The sequence below is a fragment of the Nelumbo nucifera genome, chromosome 4 (genome assembly GCF_055504915.1).
Source record: "Nelumbo nucifera cultivar China Antique chromosome 4, China Antique-T2T, whole genome shotgun sequence".
NCBI classification, from domain to species: Eukaryota; Viridiplantae; Streptophyta; class Magnoliopsida; order Proteales; family Nelumbonaceae; genus Nelumbo; species Nelumbo nucifera.
The window spans coordinates 65,295,739-65,312,556 of record NC_142652.1 but is presented as its reverse complement, the minus strand read 5'-3'; the positions used below and the strand labels follow the sequence as shown (position 1 = coordinate 65,312,556).

Genomic DNA, 16,818 nt, shown 5'->3' with positions numbered 1-16,818 from the left:
CTTCTCAGGTTGTCAACATTCCAGGCATGGGGCACCTACCTCCCTTCCAATGTCTCGAGCTCGTATGTCCCTTCACCATATACTCATCTTACCATGTGCGTACCCTCCCAGTTCGGTCCAAGCTTACCTACAACAGGCTGAGGTACCATCACCTTCCAGAGCACAAGGCCGCCAACTCGGAATTGGCGTCACTTGACTCAAGCATTGTAGTACCAAGCTACCCACTATTGGTAGGCTATAGTCCGGATAAAGGCTAGGCTGCATACTTCTTTGATCAGATCGAGGTTCATCCATAGCTCATCGTCATTGGCCTCCTCATCATACACCTCTAGCTGCAAGGTTGGTACTTTGATCACGGCTGGGATGACGGCCTCCATACTATAGGTCAGGTTGAATGGTGTCTCACTTGTCGCAGTTTTGATGGTGGTCATGCAGGCCCATAGGACGCTAGGCAGCTCGTTAGTGTGTCCGGGAATGCATCGTTAAACACTCTGGAACACCAGTTTAAACATTTATAGAATTTTACCGATTCTCAAACAACAACTAACGTAGTAAATGGGTGAGAACGGGTCGTATCCACAGGGAAGTGAGGGAACAAATAATCATGTACTTAGATCCGGGAGAAGAGAACGCATGTGGGAGTTGCGGAAATAAAAAATTAATTAATTAAAAAAATGGAATTCATTAAAATCAAATTTGAATAGTACTGAGAATAACAAGTGCATAAAAATAAATAAGTAACATAAACAACTAAATAAAAGAAACAAAATAAAAATGTTTGAGAATCCGATCCGAGGTAGTAGTTTCTGGATCTCTCCTTCCACCCTCGAACTTCTCGAGGTAGGCCTTCCATTTTACCTGGCCGAATTTCAGATCTACAGAAAAGAAATAAAACACAAATTAAATCTGATAAAAATAAATTTGCAGGAAGGAAAAATTAAACTAGAAATTAAAGAACAGAAAGTAATTCTAAAACTGAAGAAAATATGGTTGGGACTCAAATCCAGAGGTGGTAGTAGCGGTGTTGGCGAACTACAAATAGGAACCCCTCCTCTTGCTTGGGCGTCCTCCTCTTCCTTTACCCTTGAACTTCTCAAGATCACCCTTCCTTCTTACTTGGGTGAATTGACCAACCCTTTCTCCAGGGCCCCTGTGGTCCTTTTTTTAGAGAAGGGTGGCTATAACTGGAATTAGACAGAAAGAGGGGGGCGGCAGCTAGGTTTTAGCAAAAATTTGGGTGCCCTAGGGTTTAGAATGAAGGGTTATGATGGCTCTAGGGTGATCCTAATGAAGGGATGAGAGATCCATCATATGGATTGCCGTACCCTGCAGGTAGATTGGGCAAAATTTCAAAATTTTTCTCTCCCATATGGGAATCACATTCCCTATTTTAGAAAACTGCATTTTCAAGGATCAATCCTAAACTGGACCAGATTTGAAACCAAAAGGTAGGAGAGGGATATACCTGATACAGAGTAGCGGTAACTCCCAACAAAGGTGTTCACGCCCAACATTGAAGATGACACGCGTAGGGTGGAGTAGAATCAGCAGGTGGTTCTTCAGCAAGAACCGAACTCTTCAGCAAGAATTCAATGGAGGGTGAGTGAGCACAACTTCAGATCAGTTTTTCACAAAAAACTGATATCAAGAACGTTTCTTGATTGCTCCTATAGGTGGAGATCGAACTGGCTATGGTGGCAGCAATAGAAGGAGGCAAGAGCAGAAGATGGTGTCAGTCTCAATGGAGCTATCTTCTCTCTTGAATCTATAATCTAATTGGGGTAAATTGGGGTTCACCGTTCTCCTCTATTTATAGCCTTAAAGAGAGGTTCTCCTAATCCCATTAGAAGTTTTCTAATCCAAATCTTGTATTTGGATCTGGACTCTCTTTAAGAGATAAGGATAATCCCTTATCTTATCTGCAAATAAACATCAGCCCTCCTAATCTTATTAGGAGTTTCCTAATCCAAATCTTTATTTGGATCTAGACTTTCTGAGTGGATAGGAATAACTCCTTATCCTATTTGCTGATCTAAATCCCAAAACCGCCCCTCTTTAATTAATCATATTAAACCAGTTCGAATTGGGCTTTAGGCCCATTAAGTCCATGTGCTCACTTATCCTCCAAACTGCTGTCCAGTTGGGTATCCTTGTATGGCGTGGGATCCAAACATTGATCTACACATCAACCACATGGGTTCAGCCCAGCCTCTGTTACAAGGCCTGGCCGAATTCACTGTAGGAAACAGTGAACCCCTGAGTCCATCACCATGGGCTTTTAATGGACCCAACATTTACACTAAATGGTCCCTGGGTCAAGCCACCTTATAAAAACCCAAGGACTATGGGCAGATGCAAGATTAGCGCATCAGGTATTACCCTTAATGGTCTTATACTTAATCTCTCAGCCCATAATGATCAAACACTGCCCGACAAGAGAGGACCTCTCCCTCGGCTGCAAGGAAAAGTGTTGCACTCTCTACTCACACGGATCCCAGGAATTAAAACCTTTTGCAAACATTTTGAAACCATAATATATATGTTTATCTCTATATAAATATATTTTGCAAAACAAATTTCAATGGTCGAAATCGGTTGCCGGCAGCTTTGGTTTTCATCAGAGAGTGTGCATCCCTGATCATTCACTTTGTCCAACAAAGGGACTGATCCTGTCACTATGATCACCCACTCAGATGAATTCTTGGACTATCCCAACTGTTAGACAATGTATGCCCTTAGCTCCAATCAAATTGATGTATATTATGGCATTTATTGTAAATGAATAAAGTACATATTTGATTCATGTTCTTGTGGTGTGTTTCTGTGTAATACCCTTAAACTGGACACTTATGAGACTCGTGTTAGTTTTGAATGTTCACAGTCATTGGATAAGTCTGGGGAGATTTATCCTGCCAAGGCTAACACAGGTGTGCTGCCAAATGTTGGGGTGGCCTATCTCAACCGCCAGGGTGAGACCCGAGGCACATGCAAAGTAGGTTTACTTAAAACTCTGAACCGGACCAGATTTCCAGTATTGCCCTGGACCTTGGTGATTGATGGGCAAAACTGGAAAGTTACACCTGACCCCTAGACTCGATTATGATACTGCACTAGGTGTCGGATTGGGCTGTCTTTCATATGCCAATCAATGAGATCCTTAGCGGGGATCAAAACCTGGGTATGTTGGGACAATCCAAGAATACATCTGAGTGGGTGATCATAGTGACAGGATCAGCCCCTTTGTCGGACAAAGGTAGTGATCAGGGATGCACTCTCTCTGATGGAAACCAAGACTGCCGACATATATATATTTTGTTTTGCAAAATATATTTATATACGGATATACATATATATATTAGGGTTTCAAAATGTTTGCAAAAGGTTTTAATTCCCGGGATCCATGTGAGTAGAGAATGCAACACTGTTCCTTGCAGCCGAGGGAGAGGTCATGTCTTGTTGGGGCAATGTTCATTATGGGCTGAGAGGTTAAGTGTAAGACCATTGAGGGTAATACCTGATGGGCTAATCTTACATCTGCCCATAGTCCCTAGGTTTTTTTAAGGTGGCTTGGCCTAGGGACCACTTAGTGTAAGTGTTGGGCCCATTAGGAGTCCATGTGATGGGCTTCAAGGGATTCATTGTCTTTTCAGTGAATTTGGCCAGGCCTTGTAATAGAGGCTGGGCTGAACCCATGTGGCTGATGTGTAGATCAATGTTTGGGTCCCACGCCATACAAAGAAGCCCAACTGGGCAGCAGTTTGGAAGGTTAATGAGCACATAGACTTATTGGGCCTAAAGCCCATTTCGAACTGGTTTAGTTGGACTAATTAAAGAGAGGGGCGGATCTAGGATTGGATCAGCAGATAGGATAGGGAGTTATCCTATCTACTCAGAGAGTCCAGATTTGAATTTGAATCTGGAAACATCTTAATGAGATTAGGAGAGAATTGATCCAATCTGTAGATAAGATAAGGATTTATCCTTATCACTTAAAGAGAGTCTAGTTTCAAATAAGGATTTGAATTAGGAAACTCCTAATGAGATTAAAAGCTGATCTCTTTAAGCCTATAAAAGGAGGAGGGGGTGAACCATTCAGTCCATCCCAGCATCTCAGGGATCAAATCTCAGATCACACAGAGAGAAGACAACAACAGTGTGACTGTGCCATCTTCTCCCTGCATTCTCCTTCAGTTGCCACCTACTGCTAGTTCGATCTCTAGTTTTGTAGGAGCGATCAAGAATAGTTCTTGATATCAGTCTTTGGAGAAAGTCTGATCTGAAGTCGTGCTCACTGCCTCCATCAAATTCTTGCTGAAGGATTCGGTTCTTGGGAATAACACTACTGATTCTGCTCCACCCTACACTGTGTCATCTTCAGTAGGAGCAGTCTTTGGAGACTTCTTTGGGCATGAACACCTTCATTGGAGGATACTGTTTCTTCGTATCAGGTATATCCTTCTCCTACTATTTTGGTTCAGATCTGGTTTGGTTCTTGGTTCAAGATTGATCCTTGAAAAATGCAGTTTTTCTAAAACAGGGAATGTGATTCCCACATGGGACAAAGAGAAATTTTTGAAATTTTGCCCTACCTTCTTGTAGGGTTCAGCCATCCATATGATGGATCTCTCATCCCTTCACCAACATACCCAGGTTTTGACCCCCTCTAAGGAACTCACTGATTGGCATATCAAAGACAACCCAATCCGACACCTAGTGCAGTATCATAATCGAGTCTAGGGGTCAAGTGTAAAATTCCAGTTTTGCCCATCTATCTCCAAGGTCCAGGGCAATACTGGAATTCTAGTATGGTTCAGGGATTCAAGAAAAACCACACTACATGTACCTCAAGTCTCACCCTGGCAGCTGAGACAAGCCACCCCAACCAACTTGGCAGCACATTAGTGTCAGCCTTGGCAGAATAAATCTCCCCAGATCTACCCAACGACTGTGAAGATTCTAAACTAACACAAGTCTCATATGTGTCTAGTTTAAGGGTATTACACAGAAACACACCACAATAACATGAATCAAATATGTACTTTATTCATTTACAGTAAATGTCATAATGTACATCATTCTGATTGGAGGTAAGGGCATACACTGTCTAAGAACTCTTACTTGCACTTAGGTCCAATCTGGTATAAGCCGGAGTCCCATACTTTCCACGTGTTTCTCAAACAATTTCTATGTGAGTGGCTTAGTCAATGGGTTTGCTACATTCTCCGCTGATGCTACCTTTTAACATCAATCTCCCATAGATCTAGTGTTGTCACACAATAGTGGAATGGGTGATGTGCTGAATTCCAAATTCCAGAATGGACACCTTCATTCATTAGGCAACCTAACTTATGGAAATGTGTTCGGCTTGGGTTGTAGAATGTTATTCTTACTACTTAGGACCCTTGTTTGTTGCTTTTCTAGCAAACAACACATGATCCTATCATGAAAACATACCCAGATGTAGACTTTCTATCATCTGGATCTGACTGGAAGTCGGCATCACTATACCCCTGGATCTATAGTGAACTACCATCGAATACCAGACAAAACTCTTTTGTCCATCGAAGGTTTTTGAGTATGTTTTTTCATAGAAGTCCAATGCTCCTGCCCTAGGTTGGCCTGGAATCTGCTTTCTACACTCATTGCCAGAGCGATGTCAGGACGAGTGCACAGCATGGCATACATGATGCTCCACACGTCTGAGGCATAGGGAACGTCCTTCATGCCCTCAATCTCCTCGGGTGTCTTGGGAGACATGCCCTTGGAGAGAGTGACTCCATGCCTAAAAGGAACATTTCCTTTCTTGGAGTTCTCCATGTTGTATCTTTTGACTATCTTGTCAATATAAGCAGATTGGGATAATCCTATTATCCTCTTCGATCTATCTCTATAGAGACGAAGACCCAGTATATAGGAGGCTTCTCCAAGATCTTTCATGGAGAATTGCTGTGAAAGCCATACTTTCACCATACTCAACATTCCTACATCACTCCGAGTGAGTAGAATGTCATCTACATACAGAACCAAAAATGCAACCTGATGCGTATTTGCTACACTAACAAGCGCACTAGCCACTCAAGTAATAAGGAGATGAATAGGGTATCGTTCCCACGATGACCTATACAACAACTACTAGTATTACATCTGCCATCTATTATCTGATAAACCGAATTGTTAACCTAAACAAAAACTAAACTCCTAACTAGCAACTATCTCTATGAATTTGGATCAAACACCTTTCAGGCATTCAAGAAAACAAGCTGAATGTGAGCGAAATAGAATTGGTTCAGCAATCAATTCTCAAGATCATTCGATTGGATTGGGATTCAGCCTTGATTTGGTGAAATTCTAATGACATGAATAGCCTCTCTCGAGTGCATGCTCATTCTATCCATGAGGATGATTCCTATATCTCTATCAAGAATCTAATCCTCATGCATGTATTAAGCTCAAGAATTCGAAGGGCATTTTTTCAGATTTGAATGATCACCAACTGAATTATACAAGTTATCTCTAATCTTCTATTCAATTCGGTTCTTGATTAGCAGATCTGAATATCTAAACTCTTTCTCAAGCTATCTAGACATTCTAAGAATTAAGAACAGTTCGGCCAAAATGATATCAGATTGAATCCAATCAATCGAATAACCCTAGAGAACTAATTACAGATCTGAAATCTCATGAAACATGATTCAATTACAGCAAGAAAGAGGAATTAATGGATAAAATAGCATAAAACCCAAGATGAGTTTGGTTACCACTTGTGTAGAATCAAAGAAGAAGACAACCTAGAGTCTTGATTGATCTTTGATCTCCTTGAATGGCTTCTTCCCCAATTCCAAATTCAGCAATCTTCTTTTCTCTTGAATCTTCTCTTCTCTCCTCTTCTTGCTTCTCTCTTCTCTTGATTTGCCAAGAAAGAATTTGAACCCCTCTTCCCTCTTTCTCTTCTCCTTTTATAGTTTTCTCTTCAGCCCCTCTCTCTCTTCTAGAAAGTTTGCCGCCTTTAGGAGTTCCTTGGGCTGCCTTTTGGGCTGCATTTGGGCCTCCTCCTTGCTGGGCCGAATGGCCTCCCTTGGAGAGCTTCGGCTGGGCTCTCTCTTTGGATTCCCCCAAAGAGTGCTGCATGGGTTTCATGGGCCGAATTGCCCTCCTTAGGCTTCTCGGCTGGGCCTTTCTTCTAGCTGGGCTAAATTGCTTCCACTTTATCCCCTTTCTCATGGTTCTATGCTCTCTTCCCCCAAGCTGGTCTACCTTCTTAATTTCTTGAAATTAAACTAAATTGGGGTAAGAAATTATGCAAATCAGCATCAAAACTATGCATAAAACATCAGAAATTATGTGTACCTTGCGCACACATCAAACACCCCCACACTTAAGCTTTTGCTTGTCCTCAAGCAAAGACATCAACCATAAACTGATCAGCCCCCAGATTATTACCATCTACCGGATGAATTTTAGGATGAAAATGCATTAAGTGGTCGGAAAACCTGCATAAGTATTCTGATTTATCCCCATGATTAGCCATTCTTACCACATACATAAGAGCAAAGGAAGGGGAGAACATGAGATTCTTCATACTCCAACACTCATTTCCGTTCAATATGTATAGCAGCTCATTGACTGCCAATATTAACCATTACTTTGAGCTTGGTCTCAAATCTGTCAATGCACCTAATTGAGTGTTCAACCAACTTTTGTCCCTTTGAACCTTAGCCATCACCGAATTCTTTTTTTTCCCTTTTTTTTTGGTGTGAGTGCATTTTATGCTCCATCTCACACTGGTCACAAGCAAGAGGCAGATAACAATACTCATATTCCAAGTTGCTAATTTTACTATTCAGCTCGGAATAGCGGAGTTGGGACTGAACTCATATCATGAACCGCTAGTTTTACTATTCAGTTCATGACAGTGGAGTCATTTGGACTTTGTCCCTTTTCTTCTCTTTTTCTTTTTTTTCAATTGTTGAACCTCATCCATTAACAATTCAGATGTGAACATAGCTCGAATGATCATTAATAATTCAATCAAGTGCATTCTACACATGAAGAAAGTTAGGGCTGGTCATGATGAAAGTCCTATTCGACTTCCTTAACCTCATGCAATGTGATAAAATTGGATCATGCACAAGAATAAAGTCTCACACTTACAAAGATTTCCCTCAAATGAACAACAATAATCTTAAGGGAATTTCAGTTTATTCGGCCTATCAATGCATGTATGTGTTGGGGTGATTGAGGTGTATACCTACAGTCTAACTCCCCCACACTTAAGATGAACATTGCCCTCAATGTTCCTAGTGTTAGAGAGTGAAGATGAATCCAACAATGAGGGTAATTGCATGAAGAGCATTATCAAGTAATGAGAGGGGTTTAGAGGACTCCCCTGAAGATCCTTCTGAAATCTGGAGTAGCTCTTTTGATAGGCAACCTCTAGCTGTTAGGAACCACACAAAACTAGAGAGAGAGAATGATGAATACTAAAATAGCTCAGTAATCTACCGAATTAACAACCTAAGAAAAAAAACAAACTCAACTGATATGAATGAGAAAAGCAGAAAACAAATAAAAAGGTTATGATCAATCATCTAAAGCTCGACAGTCTAGTGAGGTCACCGGTCGTTTAGGTATACAGTGGATGGAGTAGGCAATGTTCCACCCACTATACATGGCTTAAAGCGTTGACCATTAACCGTGAATGTGCCTTGTGCCGGGTGAGTGACCTCTACGGCTCCATAGGGGAAAACCTGTGTGATGGTGAAAGGTCCAGACCATCTCGATTTCAGCTTGCCCGGGAACAACCGAAGACGGGAATTTATACGACAACATTTGCTGGCCCACATGAAAATCACATCTCAACAAGTTCCTATCATGCCATCTTTTAGTTCTCTCCTTGTAAACCTTGGCATTCTCATAGGCGGCAAGTCTGAATTCATCCAACTCATTCAGCTGCAGTCGCCTCTCTGCTCCTGTGGCCTGTGAATCAAAATTTAAGAACTTTAGTGCCCAATATGCCTTATGTTCCAATTCAACAAGTAAATGACATGCTTTTCCAAAAACTAGCATGTATGGAAACATGTCGATGGGTGTTTTATATGCAGTTCTATAGGTCACAATGCATCATCTAACCTAATTGCCCAGTCTTTCCTAGTATAGAGTCTACCGTCTTCTCCAAGATTCTTTTGAGCTCCCTATTAGCTAATTCAACTTGGGCACTGGTTTGAGGGTGATATGGGGTAGCTAATTTGTGTGTAACACCATATTTTCGCAATAGCCGCTCAAATTGGGTGTTGCAGAATTGAGTTCCCCTATCACTAATTATAGCTTGAGGTGTGCCAAATCGGGTGAATAGCTTTTTTAGGAAATGTACTACCCTCCTAGAGTCATTTGTGGGTAAGGCCGTGGCTTCCACCCATTTAGACACATAATCAACAGCAACTAGGATGTACTTATTACCAAAAGAATTTGGGAAGGGTTCCCATGAAGTTTATACCCCATACATAAAAAATTTCACAAATCAAGATATTAGTGAGGGGCATTTCATTCTGTCGGGAAATGTTACCTACTCTCTAACATTGGTCACATGCGGACACATACCTATGAGCATCCTTGAACAAGGTAGGCCAATAGAAACCTGATTGCAAAACCTTGGCTACAGTGTGGTTGGCTCCAAAGTGGCCTCCCGCTTCTCTATCATGACAGTACCGGAGCACCGACTCCATCTCCTCCTCGGGGACACACCTCCTTATGATCTAATCTGCACATAGCTTGTACAAAAAGGGATCCTCCCACAAATAGTGTTTCACATCAAAGAAGAATTTCTTCTTCTGCTGATATGAAATGTTATGAGGGATAAAATGTCCAGCAAGATAATTTGCAAAATCAGCATACCAAGGTGATGAATCTACCTGAATGGAGTAGAGTTGTTCATTCGGAAACTCCTCTCAGATGGTGCTGATTGTCTTCTCTTCTAAATCCGCATTATCTAACTGGGAGAGATGATCAACAGCTAGGTTCTCGGTACCTTTCTTGTCACGGATCTCAACATCAAATTCTTGTAACAATAGGATCCACCTAATCAGCCTCGGTTTTGCATCCTTCTTGGTGAGTAGGTGCCTTAATGCCGAGTGATCTGTATACACAATGACTTTGGACAAAATCAAATATGAACAAACTTATCAAAAGCAAAGATCACTGCTAGTAGTTCCTTTTCTGTCGTGGTATAATTCTGTTGGGCTCCATTCAAGGTTCTGCTAGCATAGTAGATCGGTTGAAAGTGTTTGTTCATTCTTTGTCCTAGAACAGCTCCTACGGCTAAATCACTCGCATCACACATCAGCTCAAAAGGAAGTGTCTAATCCGGTGCTATCATGATTGGTGCATTGATCAGCTTGTCCTATAGAATGTTGAATGCTTGTAGGCATTTGGGTGTGATGGGTTGTCGAAGCCCTCAAAATTAATGCTAGTCCCACAATAAAATTTTTGTAGTACTAGTGGTACTAGGTCGAATCCCACAGGGAGCTAGGGAATAATTTCTTAGCCGAATGCGCAATATAATAGAGTGGGAAAATTAAATAATTAAAATTTCTAAAAGAACAAGAAAGCAATAGCAATACCAAACAAGAGAAATCAATCTTACCGAATTCTGATTCAAGGGTTCGGGTTGGTCATTTGGTCATCGATAGGTAGACTTCGGCAGTCTTGCAATTCAAGCATTTAACCTTAGATTTATTAGGATAGCCATAATAAACCTTGTGTTTTCCTAAATCAGCTGACCAAACCCAGCATTCAATCAACACTTATCACTAATCGATTGGGTACGATAGCGTTCCGTATTAACTAGTGATAGCATTAAACTTTGTGAAAATAGTTAAACCAAAATAACAATAATTGAGATAGCTGCAATTATCGAATCTTGTTCCATTGATTCTTTTTAGGTTAAAACATGTCAATACATTGGTCAAAGGCTGTCATGAACAATTGACCCAGAAAGATATTAACCTAATTGCAACTTGTACCACTATTCGTGACAATTATAAATCACCGAACCATGGATAGCAGTAGGAAAATCAACATTAATTAATTTGTCAGACTAATTAACATTAACATCCAATGAGAATATGCACAAGAACCAATGAATACTTGAATTAAAAAGCAAGAACTTGAGTTAAATACAAAACCTCACGATGACACAATCGAACCTCCCCCCTTGAACCAGAAAAGAAAAGCTTAGCTGCTCATGATTTTCGAATCCTCCAGGCTTTGCTTCTTAGAAGGCCAAACTGATCTTTCTTGATTGAGTTGCTTGATACTTGATTGATGGATTGCTGGATTGATGCCTAAATCTGGTCCACCCCCCCCCCCCCTTTATATAGCTTTAGGAGGAGGGGCTCTCTCCAACTCCCTTTAGGAGATTAACTTTTAAAATTAGAAAGTCCTAATCTAATCTACTTCTATCCTATCCTATCTAGTAATCTCAATCTCTTATCTTTTTAGGATTACAATTGAAATTTAAATCTGATAGGACTCTTCATTCTTGAATTCGAGTTGGGCTTCTTTAATAACTTGGGCCGCTACAGGACTCTTCTGCGAATTTGGGCTTCAGCTATGGGCTGGGCTTTACTACGAAATTGTTCCGACTTCAGATCCGATTTTGACCTCGGTTCAGACTGAATCTGTCAAAACTCAAAACGTGAGAGTTGTGGGCCTTTCCCTTATCTTTCCATTTCATCTTGAATCATCCCAATCGGAGTCCGGGATCGAGAGTTAAGACCAGATTACTGGATGGTGCCGAAACTGTGCAAAATCATCCGATTAGCCTTGTTTTCTTCCAATCGCCTTCTTGCTTGCCCTGAATCGAAATACAAGAGTAATGAGTCCAATTAAGTGCTAAAGTAATGAAAAAGAGTGAATATTTGGGGGTAAAAATATGGTACTTTTTAATCTCATCAGGGTGTGAACTCAAAGGCCACATCTTTCTGAAGCAAAGTGGACAATGGCTTAGCTATCTTGGAGAAATCCTTGATAAATCTTCTATAGAACCCGGCATGTCCCAAGAGGCTTCTCACAACTCGAACTGATGTTGGTGGTGGCAACTTTTCAATTGTCTCCACCTTGGCTCTGTCAACCTCAATACCTCTCTGTGAAATCTTATGCCCAAGCACGATGCCTTCTTGCACCATGAAATGACACTTCTCCCAATTCAGCACTAGATGTGTCTCCTTGCACCGCCTAAGCTCCTTCTCCAAGTTGTTCAAGCATTTATCAAATGAAGAGCCAAAGGCTGAGAAATCATCCATGAAAACCTCCATGAACTTTTCAACCATATCAGAAAAAATTGACATCATACACCTCTGAAAAGTTGCTGGAGCATTGCACAATCCGAATGGCATTCTCCTATAGGCAAAGGTACCGTAAGGGCAAGTGAAGGTGGTCTTCTCTTGGTCTTTCGGTGCAATTGGAATCTTATTATAACCTGAATACCCATCCAAGAAACAGTAATACTCATGCCTGGCCAGCCTCTCTAACATTTGGTCAATGAACGGGAGAGGGAAATGATCCTTGCATATGGCTTCATTCAGTTTCTATAGTCAATGCACACTCACCACCCGGTGACGGTTCTAGTCGGTATGAGTTCATTTCTTGTATTTGGTACCATGGTCATGCCACCTTTCTTTGGCACTACTTGCATGGGGCTCACCCATGAACTGTCAGAGATAGGATAAATGATCCTGACATCGATGTAGCTTGATGGCTTCAGCCTTCACCACCTCTTTCATATTTTGGTTTAGGCATCTTTGAGGCTGAATTGAGGGCTAGCATCCATCTTCCATCAGAATTCTATGAGTGCATATAGATGGGTTGATGCCCTTGATGCCGGCTACCTTCCAAGCAAAGCTGTCTTATGTTCACGTAACACCCTCAACAGTTTTTCTTTTTGCAAAGGGTTCAAGGCTGCTGATATGATTACCGGTAGGGCTGATGGTGCCTCTAAGAAATCATACTCCAAATGTGGTGGAAGTTGCTTAAGTTCAAGGGTGGGTGGCTCTTGGGTTGAAGGCTTGCTTGTTGGCTTTGGTGGTCTGTCCAAGCTTTCCAACTTGAGGAATCATTTCCCTTGAAACTGTGGGTTGGCATTCAGGTATGCTGCCATGCTCTGAATCTCTTCATTTTCTTCCCTTGCAGCTTCTCCCTCTTGTATGCAAAGCTCAAGAGGATCGACCAACCTGCTAACCTGAAAGCAATCATCAACCACGTAATCAATAACATCAATCATGTAACAAGAATCATCACTAGAGGGTGCATGTTTCATAGCATCAGACATTTTAAAAATGATTTCCTCATCTTGGATCCTAAGGCTGAGTTGCCCTTGTTGGACATCAATCATTGCCTTCCCCGTAGCTAGGAAAGGTCTCCCTAGGATAAGATGAACATCAACATCCTCTTGCATGTCTAATACAATGAAATCAACTAGAAAGATGAATTTATCAACTTTAACAAGCACATCTTCTATGATTCCTCTAGGATGCTTGATGGATCTATCAGCTAATTGCAATGCAACTCTAGTGGGTTGGAGTTCACCCAATCCTAGTTTCTTAAAAACCGAATATGGCATCAAGTTTATACTAGCTCCTAAATCACACAATGCCTTATCAACTTTCAAACTGCCTATAGTACAAGGGATAGTGAAACTCCCAAGATCATTCAGTTTTTGGGGCAACTTGTTGAGGAGGATTTCTGAGCATTCTTCATTGAGTGCAACAGTAGCTACATCTCCCAATTTCCTTTTATTTTCCAATATCTCTTTCAAGAATTTTGCATAGTGTGGCATCTGGGCTAAAGCATTAGCAAAAGGGATGTTAATATGTAAACTCTTAAGCACTTCAAGAAACTTATCAAATTCCCTTTCCAATTTGTATTGATTCAGCCTATTCGGAAATGGTACTTGTGGCTATTGGTTTCTCTCCTTCTTTGGTTCAGAATGCTCTTCCTCCTTTTCGGTTTCAAGGGTTGCATCTACCTTGTTTTCAGCCCTTGCTTTCTTCTCCACTTTTGGCAGCTCCTTACCACTTCTCAAAGTGATAGCCTACACTTGCTCCCTTGGGTTCACTTCAGTATTGTTGGGTAGAGTGCCCGGTACTCTTGCTGAAATCATTTGTGCCAACTGCCCGACTTGATTCTCCAAGTTCTTTATTGATTCTTCTTGGTTCTGAAATCTTGTTTCAACACTAACTATGAACTTGGTTATCAGCTCCTCTAGGTTAGATTTCTTCTTCGGCTGATTGAAGTTTTGGGGGAAAGGCTTTGGCATATTCTGATTTGGCCATGACTGATTCGGGTGGCCCCTCCATCCGGGGTTAAAGGCACAAGGGTACTGATTTCCTTGCAGCCTTGGAAAGTTGCCAACAAAGTCTACCTACTCGGGGGACTGCATAAACTGATTGCCAACTTGACATTCAATGCTGATATGACCTCCCCCACACCAATCACACGTCACGGACTGAACATGCATGGCTGCCATCTTCATCTCATCTATCTTCTTGCTGAGTGTACCTATTTGCGCAGATATAGCTATATAGGTGTCCACATTGTAAAGGCCTTGCTGCCGCCTAACTTGTGCTCTCTCAGAGTGCCATTGATAGTTGTTTGCAACCATCTCCTCTATGAGTGCATGGGCAACTTCAGGGGTCTTGTTGTTGATGGAACCCTTGGCTGCCGCATCCATAATGGTCTTGTTGGCTTCGGTCAGCCCATTATAGAAGGTTTGCACTTGCAGCCATATGGGAAGTCCATGATGAGGGACCTTCCTTAACAGCTCCTTGTAATGCTCCCATGACTCATATAGTGATTCTCCATCTTGTTGAAAGAAAGTGGTGATGTCATTCCTCATCTTTGCTGTCTTGGATGGAGGAAAATATTTGGAGAGGAATCGGTTAGCCATTTCATCCCATGTTGCAATAGATCCAGCCGGAAAAGAATTCAGCCAAGTCTTGGCTTTGTATTTCAATGAAAATGGGAACAACCTAAGCCTAACAGCATCATCACTCACCCCATTGTGCTTCAAAGTATCACAAATTTCCAAGAAGTTGGCTACGTGAGTGTTCGGGTCTTCATGAGCCATGCCACAAAACTGAACTGTGTTTTGTATTATCTGAATTATGGCTGGTTTGACCTCAAAATTATTAGCAGCTATGGCTGGTCTCACAATGCTTGAAGCAGCCCCGATAACGGTTGGTTTGGCATAGTCCATCATAGTTCTTGGTTAGGCCATCTCTTCAAGTTCAACTCTCACTTGCCTAGAAGCTCGAATGCGGCTGCAGAGGGTTCTTTCAATCTCGGGATCGTAGGTGATGCCCTCCGGGTCACTTCTGCATGTCATAAACTGTACAAGTCAAAGTCATAAAGAGGCTAATGTACACTAATCAAAAATGTAATCTATCAAACAAGAAAACTACACACTACCGAAACAAGAACAACAACCAAAGACAAAGACAATTAGCACTAAGAAAGAAAATTACTTGTATCAGCAATGAAGGTTAATGTACACATATCTAAATCATAATATACAGAAGTAACAATCAGATTAATAGTGGCTAGTGGTTCCTAATATTGTTGTACTAAGTCCCCAGCAACGGCGCCAAAAACTTGATGTGTATTTTCTACACTAGCAAGTGCACTAGCCGCTCAAGTAATAAAGTGATGAATAGAGTATCGTTTCCACGAGGACCTATACAGCAACTACTAGTATTACATCTACAATCTATTATCTGATAAACTGAATTGTTAACCTAAACAAAAACTGAATTCCTAACTAGCAACTATCTCTATGAATTTGGATCAAACACCTTTCAGGCATTCAAGAAAACAAGCTGAATGTGAGCAAAACAGAATTGGTTCAGCAATCAATTCTCAAGATCATTCGATTGGATTGGGATTTAGCCTTGGTTTGGTGAAACCCTAATGACATGAATAGCCTCTCTCGAGTGCATGCTCATTCTATCCATGAGGATGTTTCCTATATCTCTATCAAGAATCTAATCCTCATGCATGCATTAAGCTCAAGAATTCGAAGGGCATCTTTTCAGATTTGAATGATCACCAACCGAATTATACAAGTTATCTCTAATCTTCTATTCGATTTGGTTCTTGATTAGCAGATCTGAATATCTAAACACTTTCTCAAGCAATCTAGACATTCCAAGAATTAAGAACAGTTCGGCCAAAATGATATCAGATTGTCTAAATTCTTCATCAAGCAATTCGGACAGTCCAACATTCAAGATCAATTCGGCCAAGCTATTCTAACATTTAAAACCCTAATCAAGAAACATCAAGAATGAATCCAATCAATCGAATAACCCTAGAGAACTAATTACAGATCTGAAATCTCATGAAACATGATTCAATTATAGCAAGAAAGAGGAATTAATGGAGAAAATAGCATAAAACCCTAGCTGAGTTCCGTTACCACTTGCGCATAATCAAAGAAGAAGACAACCTAGAGTCTTGATTGATCTTTGATCTCCTTGAATGGCTTCTTCCCCAATTCCGAATTCAGCAATCTTCTTTTCTCTTGAATCTTCTCTTCTCTCCTCTTCTTGCTTCTCTCTTCTCTTGATTTGCCAAGAAAGAATTCAAACCCCTCTTCCCTCTTTCTCTTCTCCTTTTATAGTTTTCTCTTCAGCCCCTCTCTCTCTTCTAGAAAGTTTGCCACCTTTAGGAGCTCCTTGGGCTGCTTTTTGGGCTGCATTTGGGCCTCCTCCTTGCTGGGCCGAATGGCCTCCCTTGGAGAGCTCCGGTTGGACTTTCTCTCTGGAT

At 41.3% G+C, this 16,818-nt stretch overlaps 1 non-coding gene across 1 annotated transcript; it reads left to right on the top strand.

Annotated features, from left to right (window-relative positions):
- Positions 1-14,786: 14,786 nt before the first annotated feature.
- Positions 14,787-14,893, top strand: LOC148800642 (small nucleolar RNA R71). The gene has a single exon (XR_016071070.1). It is a non-coding gene; the product is annotated as a small nucleolar RNA R71 (small nucleolar RNA).
- The last annotated feature ends 1,925 nt before the right edge of the window (positions 14,894-16,818 follow it).